The sequence below is a fragment of the Nerophis ophidion genome, linkage group LG23, assembly GCF_033978795.1.
Source record: "Nerophis ophidion isolate RoL-2023_Sa linkage group LG23, RoL_Noph_v1.0, whole genome shotgun sequence".
NCBI classification, from domain to species: Eukaryota; Metazoa; Chordata; class Actinopteri; order Syngnathiformes; family Syngnathidae; genus Nerophis; species Nerophis ophidion.
This window is the reverse complement of record NC_084633.1, coordinates 27717653-27737157: the sequence shown is the minus strand read 5'-3', so window position 1 is coordinate 27737157 and position 19505 is coordinate 27717653.

Here is a 19505-nt window from a genome sequence, read left to right as displayed (position 1 = left end):
TGGGTGAAAATGGAAAAAGATGAAGAAATTTTTTTTGTTTTGTTTTAATATGGTTTCTGTAGGAGAACAAATATAAACACAAACCTTCCTAATTGTCAGAAATCCCACTGTTTATATTGAACATGCTTCACTGATGAGAGTATTTGGCAAGCACCGTTTTGTCCGACTAATTCCAGGGATCCTTGAACTCATCGCAGTTTGTTTACATGTACAACTTTCTCCGATGCTGCCACAGAAAGATGTGTTTTAGGCCACACCTTTTTCGTTTCATTTTCCACCAAACGTTTTATGCTGTGCGTGAATGCACAAAGGTGAGCTTTGTTGATTTCATTGATTTGCTGGAGTGCTAATCAGGCAATCAGGTCAATTTATGACTGCGAAGCTAATCGATGGTAACATGCTATTTAGGCTAACTGTATGAACAATATGCCTCCATTCATCCATTTTCTACCACTTATTACTTTTTTGGGGTCGCGGGGGGCGCTGGCGCCTATCTCGTTTATAGGTATTATTTGAGCTAATTTAATTCCCTTTATTTATGTTCTCTGTGTATTTCATTTATATTTGCATGTGTCATGACAATATCATGGAATATTGGCTGCATTTCTGATAGTTGTATGAGCGCCATGTTGTTCCAGACCACAGTAAATTTTACCCAGCTTGCAAAGATTGTAATAAATCCATTAGAAGAAGACTGCCTGCTGCTTCCTTAAACTTGGACACACACACATATATATACGTTTGGCCATTGTAAGACAATTGGTGTCACGAGGAGGGTCACAGTTCACTGCGGGGTCGTTCTCTCGGAACGGACAACTCTGGACAAAGCGTGAAGGTAGGAGTAAGATTTATTGTCATAAATCATAGCTTCAACCAAAAACAGATAAGGAGCAAAAGGAAAGTGTGGCGTTCGCACGAGAAGCTAAAAAACCAAAACTTAGCACTGGAATCATGAACTAGGAACAAGAAATCAACCTGCGTGATGGTTGCATACCGCACACAATGAAGCCAGACCGAGTGTGGCGAGCAACGTGAATAAATAGCTCTCTGATTAGTGCTCGGCAGCAGGTGTACGTGCCGAACACTAATCAGAGGCAAGTGAAACCAATTAGTACCCATGGTAACCGAAACAAAGCCAGAAGTGCACAAAACAGGAATTAAGGGACTCCAAAACTAACGGAACATAACAAAACATGATCCGGACAACGGATCATGACAATTGGACTCATTTCCAGAAGTTATATAATCCTGTGAGGCGCCTTCATTTTACGAATGATTTCCAATGTTGCAAAAATGTGTAGAATAAAAATTTAAATATAACATTTCTGTCAATGATTTGCATTAGCCTTTGATAGTAGGCTTATATAACTAATACATACATTTACATCATGTGTTGACTTCATTTTAAAATATGTAAATATATACATACTGTATATATACATACACATATATATATATATATATATATATATATATATATATATATATATATATATATATATTAATATATATATATATGTCTGTATATATGTATGTATATATCAACATAAATACATAAACATATACATATATATATATCAATCAATCATCAATCAATGTTTACTTATATAGCCCTAAATATATACATACATACATATATATACAGACATATATATATATATATATATATATATATACATACATATACTGTATATATACATATATATACATACACAAACACACGTATATATATATACACACACACATATATATGTCTGTATATATATATATATATATATATATATATATATATATATATATATATATATATATATGTATATATATGTATATATATATATATATATGTATATATATATATATATACATATATATATATATATATACATACATACATATATACATATATATATATATACATACATATACTGTATATATACACATACACACACACACACACATATATATATATCCATCCATCCATTTTCTACCGCTTATTCCCTTGTGGGGTCGCGGGGGGCGCTGGCGCCTATCTCAGCTACAATCGGGCGGAAGGCGGGGTACACCCTGGACATATATATATATATATATATATATATACATACACAAAGACACATATATATGTATATTTATATATACATATATATATATATATATGTATATTTATATATACATACATACATACATACATATATATATATATATATATATATATATATATATATATATATATATATATATATACATACATATATATACACTTACATACATAGGATTTGTGTAAAATTGGTGGCGACTTTGAAAAATTCTTAGAGGGACTGTTAAAAAATTAATTTGACGGCATTTTAAAAATCAAGAAACATTGAAATAAAATGTAATGATGAATATGATAATAAACAAATTGAATGTATTTCCTTTTGGAGGATTTCCAAAGTGCTTTAAAGGGAGCAAAATAGTCCGAACGAATGATTGGCTTCATTTTGACATCCAACATGGCACTGATAGAGGCTGAGTGACACTGATGCTTTTCCCTATCAGTGGAGGTGAAAGTGGCCGCTGGATTGACACGTCTGTAATTTTGCTGCCTAAAAGTCAGACTGGTCTGTGGAGAGCTCTTCATTGTTACTGGGAGATTGGCCAATTATTCCCACAAATGAGATGACACGACCTAAATTTCCGAAGCCTCAGTTCTTCAAGTGTAAAGGCAAATGGCCTTGTTTGGAATAGCATTAAATGTGATTAGGAAGCTCCATTGTTTAAAAATCATTCTCCATCAAGATACAATTCATGGTTATTCTCCTCACGGCTTTACTCAAATGACAGTTTTTAAAGGTGATATCATGTTCTCTTTTTCTTATTCACCGAATATGTCTTAAGTCCAGTCACGCTCACTCAGATGTTTCCTTGCTGCCTCACACAGCAATGAAATGACAGGGAAATGACAGCAGAGATAATGATGCTATGTTATTGTGTTATACATACATACGTAACATACATACATACATACATACATACATACATACATACATATATATATATATATATACGAATACACATACATATTAATGCATATGTATACGCTTTCATATACACATATATAGATATGTATAAATACACACACATTCACATACACATACATATATATATATATATATATATATATATATATACATACATATGTGCAAATATACGTACATACATACATACATACATACATGTATACACATATATAAACGCATTCACATTCACATACATAGATAAATATATGAATACATATATCCACGTACATAAAAATATTTATGCTTGAAAGAGAAACTGTTTATTATATATCATCCAGATCTATCATCCCTCAACAAGCGCAGTGAAATCATTTCAACATGCCGCCACAGACAGAAACACCTCCTAGGTAACACATGAGCCAATCACCACACCCTACCTGCCTGTACCCACCCACTCTGTGCCCTATACAAACCATTGTATGTGAATGCTTCCATTAAAATCTCCTGATGATTGAGGGAACCCCTCATGAAACAGATCTGTAGAGATGAAGTAGTCTTGTGATTTTTCCCACACCTACATATTGCGCTCTACCACGGTATCGAGCACTATTCTCTGGATAATCCAATCAAGACATATTCCGCTCCAAATTGACATTTGTTGAGCACTGTACGACAATCCGAAATGGAAAAGTTCAGCATCGACTACTCCACGAAGAACATTCCCATACCCGCGCAGAAGGACTACAAGCAAAGACTCATAGAAAAGATGGAACACTTCCTAAGAAGGATGCGGTGGAAAGCACACTTTTTCCTCCACCCTGAAACAAAAGGAACGCAAAAGGAAACTTAAGGATTCAAATCTACCAAGAACCCACCCACAGTCAAGGAATTAAAGGACTTTGAGAACGACATGCTCAAAATGATACAATCAGTCAAATTTAAGCCAGCCCGCAACCCATTCCTCACCAAGCTGAAAAATGACACGGAGCGCATCAAGAAAGTAAGCAACCTCATCATAGCCGCCGATAAAACCACAAACTTCTACAGAATGGACATACCAGAATATAACTCTTTACTGGACAAAAGCATCACCAAATCATACAAAAAAGCGCAACCCAACACTTTACAGAACATCCACCTGGAAAACAAGCGCATCGCAACCGAAATGGACATTGAGGACAGGGTGGACGCCACAGCCAACAAAGAAGCCTTCATCACATTGAAGGACCACAAACCCAACTTCGCAAATAACCCAACATGCCGACTAATAAACCCAACTAAATCCGAAATAGGAAAAATCAGCAAAATAATCCTGGACAGAATCAACACAAAAATCAAGGACAAAACACCACTCAACCAATGGAGAAATACAGCAGCAGTAATCAAATGGTTTAACAACATCCAAGACAAACAACAACACAACTTTATCTCCTTCGACATCGAATAATTTTACCCTTCCATCACGCAAGACCTACTGACCCAAGCACTAAACTTCGCCTCGGACTACGACTCAATCACAGGCAACGAAAGAAACATCATCATCCACGCAAAGAACTCCATACTCATCCACAACAGTACACCATGGCAAAAAAAGAACAATTCAACATTTGACGTTACTATGGGGAGTTTTGACGGAGCAGAAACTTGCGAACTCGTTGGGAGTTTCCTCCTCTCCCAGCTTGCTAGCCTCAACCTGAACCTTGGTATTTACCGTGATGACGGACTGGCAGTGTGCCGCGCCTCGCCAAGGAGCAGCGAGAACACCAAGAAGCGCATATGCCAAATCTTCAAAGAGAACGGCCTACGGATCACGATTGAAGCCAACAAGCAAACCGTCAACTTCCTCGACGTCACTTTCAACCTGAGAAATAACAGCTACCAACCATTCACGAAACCCAACACAACACTCCAATACGTGCACCATGACAGCAACCACCCACCCACCACCACGAAAAGAATACCTACCGTAATTAATAAAAGGCTATCGAAGCTGTCATCTAGCAAATCTGAATTCGACCAAGCAACCCCCCCGTACCAGAAAGCACTTGATGAAAGCGGATACAACTTCAACCTCACCTATGAACCCACTCCAGGAAACCAACCAAAAAAGAGCAGAAAACGAAACAACATCATCTGGTACAATCCGCCATTCAGTAAAAACGTCTCAACCAACATCGGCCGCAAGTTCCTCACTCTGATCGACAAACACTTCCCCAAAGGCAACACCCTAAGAAAAATATTCAACAAGAACAACATTAAATTGAGCTACAACCTGTATGAATAATATACAACAAATCATTTCAAACCACAACAAAGCAATTGCAAAAGGACTGCCTACCCCCAGACTAAACGACTCTGAAACCAATAAGGAATGTAACTGTCGCAAGAAACCTGATTGCCCTCTCAACGGAGGGTGCTTACAGACATCAGTCGTTTACCAAGCAAAGGTAACACGCAAGGACATTAACACATCCGACACGTACGTAGGATTAACCGAAGGAGCGTTCAAAACAAGATGGAATAATCACAACGCCTCCTTTAGAAACCAGACTTTGCAGAATTCTACAGAACTCAGCAAACACATTTGGAACCTCAAAGACAATAATGTTGAATATTCAATAACATGGCAAATTCTTGCATCCAGCACACCTTACAACAGTGGTAATAAAAGATGCAACCTATGCTTAAAAGAGAAACTGTTTATTATAAATCATCCAGATCTATCATCCCTCAACAAGCGCAGTGAAATCATTTCAACATGCCGCCACGGACGGAAACACCTCCTAGGTAACACATGAGCCTATCACCACACCCTACCCGCCTGTACCCACCCACTCTGTGCCCTATATAAACCATTGTATGTGAATGCTTCCATTAAAATCTCCTGATGATTGAGGGAACCCCTCATGAAACAGATCCGTAGAGATGAAGTAGTCTTGTGATTTTTCCCACACCTACATATATATATATATATATATATATATATATATATATATATATATATATATATATATATATATATATATATATATATATATACACAGATTCATATACATATACATAGATACATACATACAAATATGTACACATACACATACATAAATACACATCCATCCATCCATGCATCATTTTCTACCGCTTGTCCCTCTTGGGGTCGCGGGGGCTGCTGGAGGCTATCTCCACTGTGTTGAGCACCCTGGACAAGTCTTTTTTTTTTGTCCACCTTCTCTTCCCACAATTTTTCATCCAATTTAAAATATTCTACTCTTAAAATGTTCGGCTCATGCATAACAAGCGTGCTAACAATTTTTTTTAACATTTCCAGGACATTTGTCCCCCTTCGAAATGAATGGAGAACTTTATGGACAAACGTCCCCATTTTCCGCATTCCTCAACTGATACAAAACATTCCACTTATCCTCAAATTCAAATTAATTGTTTTCAAAGTAAAAAAAAAATATTTTTTTTTTCCAGAATTCCAATTTTTCAATATACTATAACGTACTGACTATAACAAAGAAAATAGTATTTTAAATTCAACGGATTCCAACCAATCCACCATTAAAATAATTCTTATTAATGACATTCAGGCTATCTATTTTCAATGTTAACATTTTATTTATTTATTTATTTTTTACATGTTTGTCCCCCACTCATCGTAGCACCTAATCTTAGTCAAAACATGTTACTACTTCCACATTCCTCAATTGACTCAAATTGTTCCTAATATTTGTCAGTAACGGGCGCTAATGTTATTTTAGTTAGTTTTTGCCGGTTTGCAACTTTAAGTTAAATATTTTGTGACTTGACTAACATGCCAGCCTTTAGTTAGCATGTTTCAAGTCACAAAATAAAGTTAGCATGCTAGCTTACTAGCTAATTTTGATAGGTGTACATTTTAGAGTCAAATTATTTGTTATTCTAACGCATTTGGCATTTAGCTAGCTCTTTTAGCACGTTTTTCAGGTACACATCCAAAAGTCGTATATTTTGCAACTTTCCGTGATCTTGCTAGCATGCTACTGTAACTCTTAGAGTTTGTGTATGACTTTTCAGCATTCGCAGACAAATATTTTGAAATTATTAAATATTGAAAATATTTTCATAGTTTAACTGATACACATTCATTTCACAATTAAAACACACATTTTCAATATCCAGTATGCAACATTAACATGGATTTAAAATGTCTGTCAAGTGTTGACAAGCGATGCGTCGTGGAAGACGTAGAGGGTTGTTGTGATTTTTATGATGCAGACGAACGTGCTGGGAGCGTGAGGTAAAACGGGGTGTTTATTGATAAATGAACAAAACGCGAGAGCAATGAGAAGTGCTCTGCCCGGACAGAGTATGGAGAAAATAACACAAAACAAAAGTGCTGAAACCCAGCCAAACACTCACGGGATATGTGGCGCAGACGGCGTCCACAAAATAGTGTGTATTAAGCTTAACATCAAAAAGTTCCTATGTGAAACGATGACAACAAAGGTAGAAAAATAATCATCTTGAATAGTCTTGATTGTAAACAGAAAACAGGTAAGGGGAAAACACCAACAAAACTGTAAAAGCCGTCGAAATTAAAGCACAGGACAGAAATTAACACAAAACACTGGAGAACACTAACAAAACCTAACATAAAGGACACGTTTTTCCTGATTCAGAGGTATTTCTTGTGTCATTTGAAAATCGACCTGCATCCGCATTGTACATTTCTACAAATACAAAGCCTATTGAACTAAGGTTGGAGGCCAGATTGGTATAATAATAACATTAATAATAATAATAATAATAATAATAATAAAAATCAACACTGGATCAACACCAATAATAGCAAATAATTTGAAAATATTCAATTAAAAGAATTAAGGTGCAGTCAAATATGTTAATTGTAACGACAACAAGGCATGCTGGGAAACGCTTGCCCCTCACCTTCATGCTCTGACTTGACAAGTTTTTTTGGATTCTGCAGAAGACTTCCAGAAATTGCTCACGTCCATATATTGACTGAAGTCGCACATTTCCCAAAGTTCTGCTGATTTTGAATGGATATAGAATAGGGTGGTCCCGATACCAATATTTTGGTACTGGTACCTGTACCAAAATGTATTTTAATTCTTTTCAACACCGTTCTAAATAAAGGGTAACCACAAAAAATGGCATTCTTGGCTTTATTCTAACAAAAAATCATAGGGTATATTAAACATATGTTTCTTATTGCAATGTTTTCCTTAAATAAAATAGTGATCATACTAGACAACTTGTCTTTTATTAGTAAGTAAACAAACAAAGACTCCCAATTAGTCTGCTGACGTATGCAGTAACATATTGTGTCATTTATCTACCTATTATTTTGACAACATTATAAAGGACAAACTGTAAAAAAAATATTATTAATCTAAAAACCCTGTTTCCATATGAGTTGGGAAATTGTGTTGGATGTAAATATAAACAGAATACAATGATTTGCAAATCATTTTCAACCCATATTCAGTTGAATATGCCACAAAGACAACATATTTGATGTTCAAACTGATAAACATTTTTTTGTTGTTGCAAATAATCATTAACTTTAGAATTTGATGCCAGCAACACACGACAAAGAAGTTGAGAAAGGTGGCAATAAATACTGATAAAGTTGAGGAAGGCTCATCAAACACTTATTTGGACCATCCCACGGGCATGCAGGCTGATTGGGAACAGGTGGGTGCCATGATTGGGTATAAAAACAGCTTCCCAGAAAATGCTCAGTCTTTCACAAGAAAGGATGGGGCGAGGTACACAACTGCGTGAGCAAATAGTCAAACAGTTTAAGAACATCCATCCATCCATTTTTCTACCTCTTATTCCCTTTGGGGTCGTGGGGGGTGCTGGTGTCCATCTCAGCTACAATCGGGCTGAAGGCAGTGTACACCCTGGGCAAGTCGCCACCTCATCGCAGGGCCAACACAGATAGACAGACAACATTCACACTCCCATTCACACACTAGGGACCATTTAGTGTTGCCAATCAACCTATCCCCAGGTGCATGTCTTTGTAGGTGGGAGGAAGCCAACGTTTCTCAAAGTGCAATTGCAGGAAATTTAGGGATTTCAACATCTACGGTCCATAATATCATCAAAAGGTTCAGAGAATCTGGAGAAATCACTCCACCACGTAAGCGGCATGGCCGGAAACCAACATTGAATGACCGTGACCTTCGATCCCTCAGACGGCACTGTATCAAAAACAGTCATCAATATCTAAAGGATATCACCACATGGGCTCAGGAACACTTCAGAAAACCATTCACTAAATACAGTTTGTCGCTATATCTGAAAGTGCAAGTTAAAGCTCTACTACGCAAAGCGAAAGCCATTTATCAACAACATCCTGAAACGCCCCCGGCTTCTCTGTGCCCGAGATCATCTAAGATGGACTGATGCAAAGTGGAAAGGTGTTCTGTGGTCTGACGAGTCCACATTTCAAATAGTTTTGGAAATAACTGACATTGTGTCATCTGGACCAAAGGGGAAGCGAACCATCCAGACTGTTATCGACGCAGAGTTCAAAAGCCAGCATCTGTGATGGTATGGGGGTGCACTAGTGCCCAAGGCATGGGTAACTTACACATCTGTGAAGCAAACATTAATGCTGAAAGGTACATACAGCTTTTGGAACAACATATGCTGCCATCTAAGCGCCGTCTTTTTCATGATTGCTGCGAGGATTTTTCTCCCAGGATGCAAACGGACTAGTCTGGAAAAGGCTTGCGGGTAAAAACTAAATTCAATCTTGGCTCAGAAAGTAAAAACAAAAAAGCGCACAAGGCGAATGCACCACTCGCAGGGTACAAAAACCAATACTTAGGCAGAACCATGGACATGAAACAAAAACTCGCTAACTGTGGCATGATTAAACAAAACTTACTTGGCATAGCATGAAGCGAACAATCGCATGAAAAAAAGCGTATAGAGCAATGACTTAACTGGCAAATCAGGCTTAAATAATAGTCTCTGATTAGAGCAGGTGCGTGATCCAAACACATGAGGCAGGTGAAACTAATGAGTCATCATGGAAACTAATACAAACAATTGTGCACAAAAACAGGAACTAATGGAGTCCAAATTTAACAGAACATAACTCAACAAAACAAGTTCTGGACCACGGATCATGACAAGAACATTGCAGGATAATGAGGAGACAGTCGATCCACAATCGCTGTCTTAAAACCGTGGTATCCACCCTTCCGTGTTTTTAAAAAATGCACATTTCTAATAAAAAGTCAATGGATACAAGTACAGTTAAAAAAAAAAGTCCTATCCTGCTCATTTCAAAGGTTTAAAACGAAATCAGATCCCAGAAAATAGTCGACTTGTCACAGATTCTTGCACGACGCGCAGGTGTTGGAGTCCGAGTTCATCTCGTCTCACTTTCATCAGTGCCTAAGGATCATCGTGGCTGAATTTGCACCTCGGGGTGAACACAACAAGGAAGGGACTTCAATAACGGACCACCAGCAGCCCACCACTCCAAAAAAAGGGCTTTACTTGTGAGGGCCCCCCTTTGACACAATTGATCCTCGGCAAATACTTGAGAAAATTGCAGATGTCCAAACCGCAGCTGCTGCCTCGCTTCCAACGATAAGGGTGTGGATGGAGGACGGTCCATGTGTGCGGAGCTGGGGAGACTTGTTCCACCCAAAAGGAGCGTGATTGATGCCAGGAGCTACACCCCCTCCCCGGCGAGCCTCTTTAGCATAACATCCACTGAAGGCAACTCGCGATGACAAATGGATGTTCAGAAGGATGAAACAATAGTTTATGTTGGATTTAGCAGCATAACTGAGATGTGACTTTAAGGTTTTACTACTTACAGTTGTGATAAAAATTATTCAACACCCACAAAATTTTGGTGTTTTAGCAAGTTGGACATTTATTCCGTATTTTGTTTATAGTCACATATCAAATAAAGATGCGTCAAATAGACAAATGCAACTTGAATTAGAACATTATATTTTGTAACATACCAAACAGTGTAATTTCTCTTAATATCTCATTGACAAAATTATTCAACCCCTTGAAGATCATAACTCTTAAGAACAGAATTTGAATAAGGTCTTTTCAATCAGGTATTGAAAACACCTGTAGATGTGATTAGAACCATAATGAGCAACAATTAAACTGATTGAAAAAGACTGTGAGGCTCAGCTTCTTGTAGATGGTCAATGGTGTATTTGCAACATGGTGAAGTCCAGGGGGTGGTCAAATAAGTCAAGAGAGGAGGTAATTTCTCTTCATAAGAAAGGATATGGATATAAGAAAATAGCAAAGACATTACACATTCCAAGAGACACAGTTGGGAGCATAATTCGCAAGTTTAAAGCTGAAGGCACAGTGGAAACACTACCTGGGCGTGGTAGACAGAGGATGCTGTGTGCTTACAGTGGTGAAAAACCCCCGGGTAACAGCTGAGACCTACAACAGGACATTGCAGAGGGGGGAACGCAGGTTTCATCCCAGACAATAAGGCGCGCACTACGAGATGAAGGCCTCCATGCCAGAACTCCCAGGCGCACCCCACTTCTGACTACCAGGCACAAGAAATAGACTCCAGTATGCCAAAAATCATCTGGACAAACCCCAAAGGTTTTGGGAAACTGTTCTATGGAGTGATGAGACAAAACTGAAACTCTTTGAGCCTATGAATCAACATTATGTCTGGAGGAGAAAAAAATTACGCTTACAAAGAGAAGAACACCTCGCCTACTGTTAAGCATGGTGGAGGGTCAATCATGCTCTGGCACTGTTTCTCTGCCTCAGGTACCTGGAATCTCCAGGGCGTTCAAGGCATTATGAATTCTATTTCCTACCAGGATATATTAACTGCAAATGTCATGAAGTCAGTGACGAAGCTGAGGCTTGGGAGACGTTGGACCTCCCGACAGGACAACGATCCCAAGCATACCTCCAAATCAACATCAGAGTGGTTGCAGAAGAAGGGCTGGAAGACTCTGGAGTGGCCTTCACAGTCGCCAGACCTAAATCCTATAGAGAACCTGTGGTGGGACTTGAAGAAGGCAGTTGTAGCACGCAAGCCCAAGAATATGAATGAACTGGAGGCCTTTGCCCAAGAGGAATGGGCTAAAATACCTGTAGATGGTTGCAAGAAGCTTGTGTCCGGTTATGTATCACGTTTGAAGGATGTCATTACTGCCAAAGGGTGTTCTACTAAGTACTAAAGATGCATGGAACTAGGGGCTTGAATAATGTTGTCAAGGAGATATTAAGAAAAATGTCCTTTTTTGGTATTTTGTAAAATACAGTGTTACAATTTAAGTTGCATTTGTCTATTTGACACATCTTTATTTGATATGACTATAAACAAAATACGGAATAAATGTCCAACTTGCTAAAACACCAAAATTGTGTGGGGGTTGAATAATTTGGATCACAACTGTATGTATAAAATAATACGCAGTCTCGCTCGAGCCTATCTTGCTGATTGTATTGTATTATATGTCCCAGCAAGAAATCCACGTTCAAAGAACTCTGGCTTATTAGTTATTCCCGAAACCCAAAGAAAGTCTGCGGGCTATAGAGCGTTTTCTATTCGGGCTCCAGTACTCTGAAATGCCTTCCCGGTAAAAGTTAGAGATGCTACCTCAGTAGAAGCATTTAAGTCCCATCTTAAAACTAATTTGTATACTCCAGCCCTTTGTAGACCAGTTGATCTGCCGTTTCTTTTCTTTCTTTCTCTGCCCCCCTCTCTCTTGTGGAAGGTGGGGGGCACAGGTCCAGTGGCCATGGATGAAGTGCTGGCTGTCCAGAGTCGGGACCCGGGTTGGACCGCTCGCCTGTGCATCGGTGGGGGACATCTCTGCGCTGCTGACCCGTCTCCGCTCGGAATGGTCTCCTGCTGGCCCCACTATGGACGGGACTCTCACTATTATGTTGGATCCACTATGGACTGGACTTTCACAATATTATGTTAGATCCACTCGACGTCCATTGCATACGGTCTCCCCTGGAGGGGCGGGGGGTGACCCACATCTGCGGGCCTCTCCAAGGTTTCTCATAGTCATCCACACTGACGTCCCACTGGGTTGTGAGTTTTTCCTTGCCATTTGTGGGCTCTGAACCGAGGATGTCCTTGTGGCTTGTGCAGCCCTTTGAGATACATAATACTTTGGGCTATTTAAATAAAGATTTATTGATTGATTGATAATGTCAATATATGCATACTGAGACATCTTGTACTGTATGAGTCATTTCACTGTCCCACACTGTGCGTTTTTTTCATGAAAAAAAAACAATCATATTACAGTATCTGTAGAGTATTATTTCATGTTTTGTTTGTTCACAGCTAGCCCGACAGTAATAACATGCATTAAGTGCTGTGTGTATCATGATCGATATAAAGTGTGATTTGCAGTTGTGGGTTTGGTCCAGTTGGCTTATTTGGGTAAGCACTCCATTTATGTCGAAGTAGTTTGGCTTCAAATTCATAACGCCAAAGTAGGGCTGGGCGATATGGCCTTTTTTTAATATCTCAATATTTTTAGGCCATATCGCGATACACGATATATATCTCCATATTTTGCCTTGGCCTTGAATGAACACTTGATGCATATAATCACAGCAGTATGATGATTCCATGTGTCTACATTAAAACATTCTTGTTCATACTGCATTAATATATGCACATTTTAAACTTTCATGCAGAGAAGGAAATCACAACTAAGTCAATTGACCAAAAGTGTATTTATTAAACAGTTATTAAGCAGTGGCACAAACATTCATGTCATTTCAAAACAGAAAGTGCAAAATTGTCAGAGACATTTTAAAACAAGCTATTGGTGCACTTTTGTGCATGATGTCACTAAGATGACATATCAAAACAACACTAAATTTCAGTGCACCACTACAATAGTTTAAATCAAATTACATGCACTTTTGTGCATGATGTCACACAAGATATTTCAATAACTGTGAAATGAAATTGAGCTGCATAATAAGAAATCTAATATTGTTCACTATGTGGTAGGTTACTGCTGACATTATCTCCTTTTGTCATTGACTATTTTTTTCATACGGTGTTGATGTGGAAATGTTTGCCTTGGCATTTTGATGATGTGGCACCGAATGGAGATGTTGACATGCGGAGTAAGCACTCTTCATTCTCTAGCAGGTGACTTTTCAAATGATGCTACATTTTAGGAGTAAAGTTACTTTTTGTAGCAACACTTATACCCATACCCACACTTTATGAATTACGGTTGTCTGTTGGACATATCCCCACTTGAATCAAAACCACCGCCAGAAGATGGACCCCCTGCTGTTTTTCTTGGGAATTAATTCTTCCTTCGTTACCAGATTCGCACTTTCTTTCTCTCGTATTACCACTCGCACCGCAGCTTACGTTACCCGTGATGCTACCTCTCTGCTCTGCGAGGGCATATACGTATATAAGAAGGTGCGCTTGCGGTCTGTGAGAAAGAGAGACAGGAAAGAGTTCAAAGAGCCTGTAGTGTAATGCCCACAGCTAAAAGCAACAGCGTGAGAACATATACTCGAATATCATGATTTAGTCATTTTCTATATCACACAGAGACAAACCCACTATATTTCGAGTATATCGATATATCAGCCCTACGCCAAAGTCACTTTCACTTCACTCTCACTCTCTGTGCTGGCTTCCAAAAGCAGCAGTTAATCCTCAGTATGTGCAGCTTATAAAAGATAGTGTTGCGAATCCTCATTTGTCCAAAAGCAGTTGTTACCAAGTCTGCCATGATTACAAAACACTTGGGTTTGTTATGGGAAGTAAGACACACAACTACACACACACTAGGTGTGGCGAAATTAGTCTCTGCATTTGACCCATCAGCCTTGATGAGGTGAGGGGAGCAGTGGACAGCAGCGGTCACCGCGCCCGGGAATCATTTTTGGTGATTTAACCCCAAATTCCAACCCCTCATGCTGAGTGCCGAGCAGGGAGGTAATGGCTCCCATTCTTGTAGTCCTCGGTATGACTCGGCCAGGGTTTGAACTCACAACCTATCGATCTCAGGGCAGACTCTCTAACCACTAGTGTGTGTGACAATCGTTGGTACTTTAAACTTAAACTTAAACTGTTGCCATAAATCGGGAGTGTGTTGCCATGGAAACGGAACTCAACGTGCAGTGGAGGTCAGTCCCGGTATTGATTAAAATAACCAAAACAGAGAGTATGTACTGTAGTTGCAATAAAACGCGTGACATAATATTTAAAGTGATTCACTCGACGGACAGTTGTTCGTCTGGTCCAGCTGGCCGGGGACTTTCCTGTTGATTTTGGGTAAGCACTCCATTTATGTCGTAATAGCTTGGCTCCAATTTCCGTATTTAGAGCGTCAAAATTGCTTTCATCCTCCTCTCCTGGGTTTTGTCTACTCCAAGATCAAACATTTTCTTCGTGCTGGCTTCTAGAAGCAGCAGTATATTCAGCTTCAAAAAGATAAGGTTGGGAATTTGCATTTGTGCATCTGCATTCCTATTCACGTATACTTATGTGCATGTCCGTATTTCAATGTGTGTATGCAGTGATGGACAAGCTACTGTACATGTAGCCAAGCTACATAACGTAGCTACATTTTCCATTAGCTTGGTGGTAGCTTCACTACTTTTTGAGCAAGAAGTGATTCCTGTCGCAAAAGAAGAGATAACATTTGGTATCTGCATAAATAATAGTAACATGGCAATGTTTGTCAACATTGTTATGCTGCAAGCAAAAAAAGTATACAAAAATGTCTTTCTGAAAGAAAAACCTTCATTTTCTAATTGGCATAATGGTTTCAAATGATCAATTAGATATTAGAAAATGGTTAAGGGTACAAATATTTATATCTTTTTAGAATTTAATTTAAATTAGAACTTTTTTGTCTTTTTTAATTTTGTTATTATATCTTATTGTTCATTATTATATGTAATAGTCTATTTGTATTTGCTTTGATTTTCTTTCCTTGACAGGTTTTGTTAAAGAAATAATTTGCTCAACCTGATGGATGTGTAAAATTGTTGAATGTGTTGAAAGTTTTGAAAGTGCCTTGACTTTTATGTACATTGTGGATATGTTTGGAGGGTGGGTGTTAAGGTAAAATAATGGGGGGGGGGGGGCATTGTTATTTTTATGAAGGTGTCTGTTAATACATTATATATGTATACACTCGCATTGTGTATATAAAACATATTAAATATTGTATTGAAGGTGTCTGTTACTACTCTATATATATATTTGCAGTGTGTATCTAAAACATAACATATTGTTATGAAGGTGTCTGTTACTACATAATATATATATATATATATACAGTGTGTATATAAAACATATTACATATTGTTATAAAGGTGTCTGTTACTACAATATATATATATATATATATATATATATATATATATATATATATATATATATATACTTGCAGTGTGTATACAAAACATAACATGATGTTATGAAGGTGTCTGTTACTACATTTTATATATATACTCAGTGTGTATATAAAACATTACATATTGTTATGAAGGTGTCTGCTACTAATATATATACCTTTTGCAGTGTGTATAATGTACAGATTACATATTGTTATGAAGGTGTCTCTTACTACATATTACAAATTATATATATATATATATATATATATATATATATATTATATATATATATATATATATATATATATATATATATAAACACACACACTTGCAGTGTGTATATTGTACATATTATATATTGTTATGAAGGTGTCTGTTACTACATTATATATACTCGCAGTGTGTTTATTGTACATATTTAAGGTACGCCTGTTAAAGATAAAAAGAAAAACATCATATCTACGAATAATGGTGGTTAGTTACCAGATAGCAACAGACAAAATGTGATTCAACGTGATTATATATTTTAATCGTTTGGCAGCCTTACTTAAAAGCTAGGCCACAAAGGGCTTATTTATTTGAATTGTTGTTGATTTTGTAAGTTGCAGCCTTTACAAAGATACGAACAGGCAGGATTTTTAATCGTAGATGTATGGTGTGGCTTACGCAAAAAAAAAAAACACTTAACATGTAGAGTGCCAAAAAAACAGCTAAATTGATCCATATTTGACGAACTGCGATCAGCTGAATATAACCCCCCAAAACTGAATCAGAACCGTCAAACATGGGGGTGGGACCATTGTAGGTATGCAGGCAGACATCAAAAGGCTCATTGACCATCGGCCACAGAATATTTGATGAGAACCTCTTGGCCTGAAGCAGAAGGCTGACTATGGCTGGTGGATGAGTCTTCCAGGAGGACAATGATGGCCAAGCCAATAAAGGAACCTTTAGGGAAAGAGCACTCTAAGACACTCTAAGATTCTGGAGTGGCTGAGCCAGTCCCCGGACCTTAATCCCACTAAAATTGAGATCAATGATCTGGGGAATTTATGGAAAGAGCAGTGGACCAAAATCCTTCCTGAGATTTCGGAAAGGCCAATCCAGAAGTTTATCCTTAGCCTCCTTTAAAGAGAATGGTTAGATTTAGAACAATGACAGCTTCTGGTTTTATTCTAGTAGGGGAATATCTTACCAAAGAAGATTGTGAAAATCTTCATTTTAACGACAACAGATTGACACTCGAAAAATGCTCCGACAGTGGTTTGTGTTTCTAAGATCACTGATTCTCTCATTTTGCTGTCAATCCAAAAGGGATTCAGCCTGAGACGGATCATCCAATCATCATGCGGAAAAGCCCTCTCTCCGTACACTTCCAGAGCCGCGGGACAAAGCCCGGCATTTATCCCAAAGCTGTCCCAGTTTGGCTGCGGTGAAGTCGGTGAAGTCACCTATTGAAGCTTCAACACTTTTTAATGCACTGACACACTTCCACAATGAACAGGGGGAATGCCGTGTTAGATGTCGCGAAAGGAGGTGATTTTGACCACAAAACAAAAGAAATGGGGATGTGAAATGATAAAAAAAAAAGTTGAATCACAGTGTACAAATGAATGAATGATGATTTATAATGAAGGAACCTCTTCTTTGTTCACCATTTACGAACACAGTATGTCTGCATTAACAAAGATAAATCACAGAACATAGTTATATATATATATATATATATATATATATATATATATATATATATATATATATCAATCAATCAATCGTTTACTTATATAGCCCTAAATCACTAGTGTCTCAAAGGGCTGCACAAACCACCACGACATCCTCGGTAGGCCCACATAAGGGCAAGGAAAACTCACACCCAGTGGGACATCGGTGACAATAATGACCCAGTGGGACGTCGGTGACAATAATGACTATGAGAACCTTGGAGAGGAGGAAAGCAATGGATGTCGAGCGGGTCTAACATGATACTGTGAAAGTTCAATCCACAATGGATCCAACACAGTCGCGAGAGTCCAGTCCAAAGCGGATCCAACACAGCAGCGAGATTCCCGTTCACAGCGGAGCCAGCAGGAAACCATCCCAAGCGGAGGCGGATCAGCAGCGCAGAGATGTCCCCAGCCGATACACAGGCAAGCAGTACATGGCCACCGGATCGGACCGGACCCCCTCCACAGGGGAGAGTGGGACATAGAAGAAAAAGAAAAGAAACAGCAGATCAACTGGTCTAAAAAGGGAGTCTATTTAAAGGCTAGAGTATACAAATGAGTTTTAAGGTGAGACTTAAATGCTTCTACTGAGGTGGCATCTCGAACTGTTACCGGGAGGGCATTCCAGAGTACTGGAGCCCGAACGGAAAACGCTCTATAGCCCGCAGACTTTTTTTGGGCTTTGGGAATCACTAACAAGCCGGAGTCCTTTGAACGCAGATTTCTTGCCGGGACATATGGTACAATACAATCGGCAAGATAGGATGGAGCTAGACCGTGTAGTATTTTATACGTAAGTAGTAAAACCTTAAAGTCACATCTTAAGTGCACAGGAAGCCATTGCAGGTGAGCCAGTACAGGCGTAATGTGATCAAACTTTCTTGTTCTTGTCAAAAGTCTAGCAGCCGCATTTTGTACCAACTGTAATCTTTTAATGCTAGACATGGGGAGACCCGAAAATAATACGTTACAGTAGTCGAGGCGAGACGTAACAAACGAATGGATAATGATCTCAGCGTCTTTAGTGGACAGAATGGAGCGAATTTTAGCGATATTACGGAGATGAAAGAAGGCCGTTTTAGTAACGCTTTTAATGTGTGCCTCAAAGGAGAAAGTTGGGTCGAAGATAATACCCAGATTCTTTACCGTGTCGCCTTGTTTAATTGTTTGGTTGTCAAATGTTAGAGTTGTATTATTAAATAGAGTTCGGTGTCTAGCAGGACCGATAATCAGCATTTCCGTTTTTTTGGCGTTGAGTTGCAAAAAGTTAGCGGACATCCATTGTTTAATTTCATTAAGACACGCCTCCAGCTGACTACAATCCGGCGTGTTGGTCAGCTTTAGGGGCATGTAGAGTTGGGTGTCATCAGCATAACAGTGAAAGCTAATACCGTAT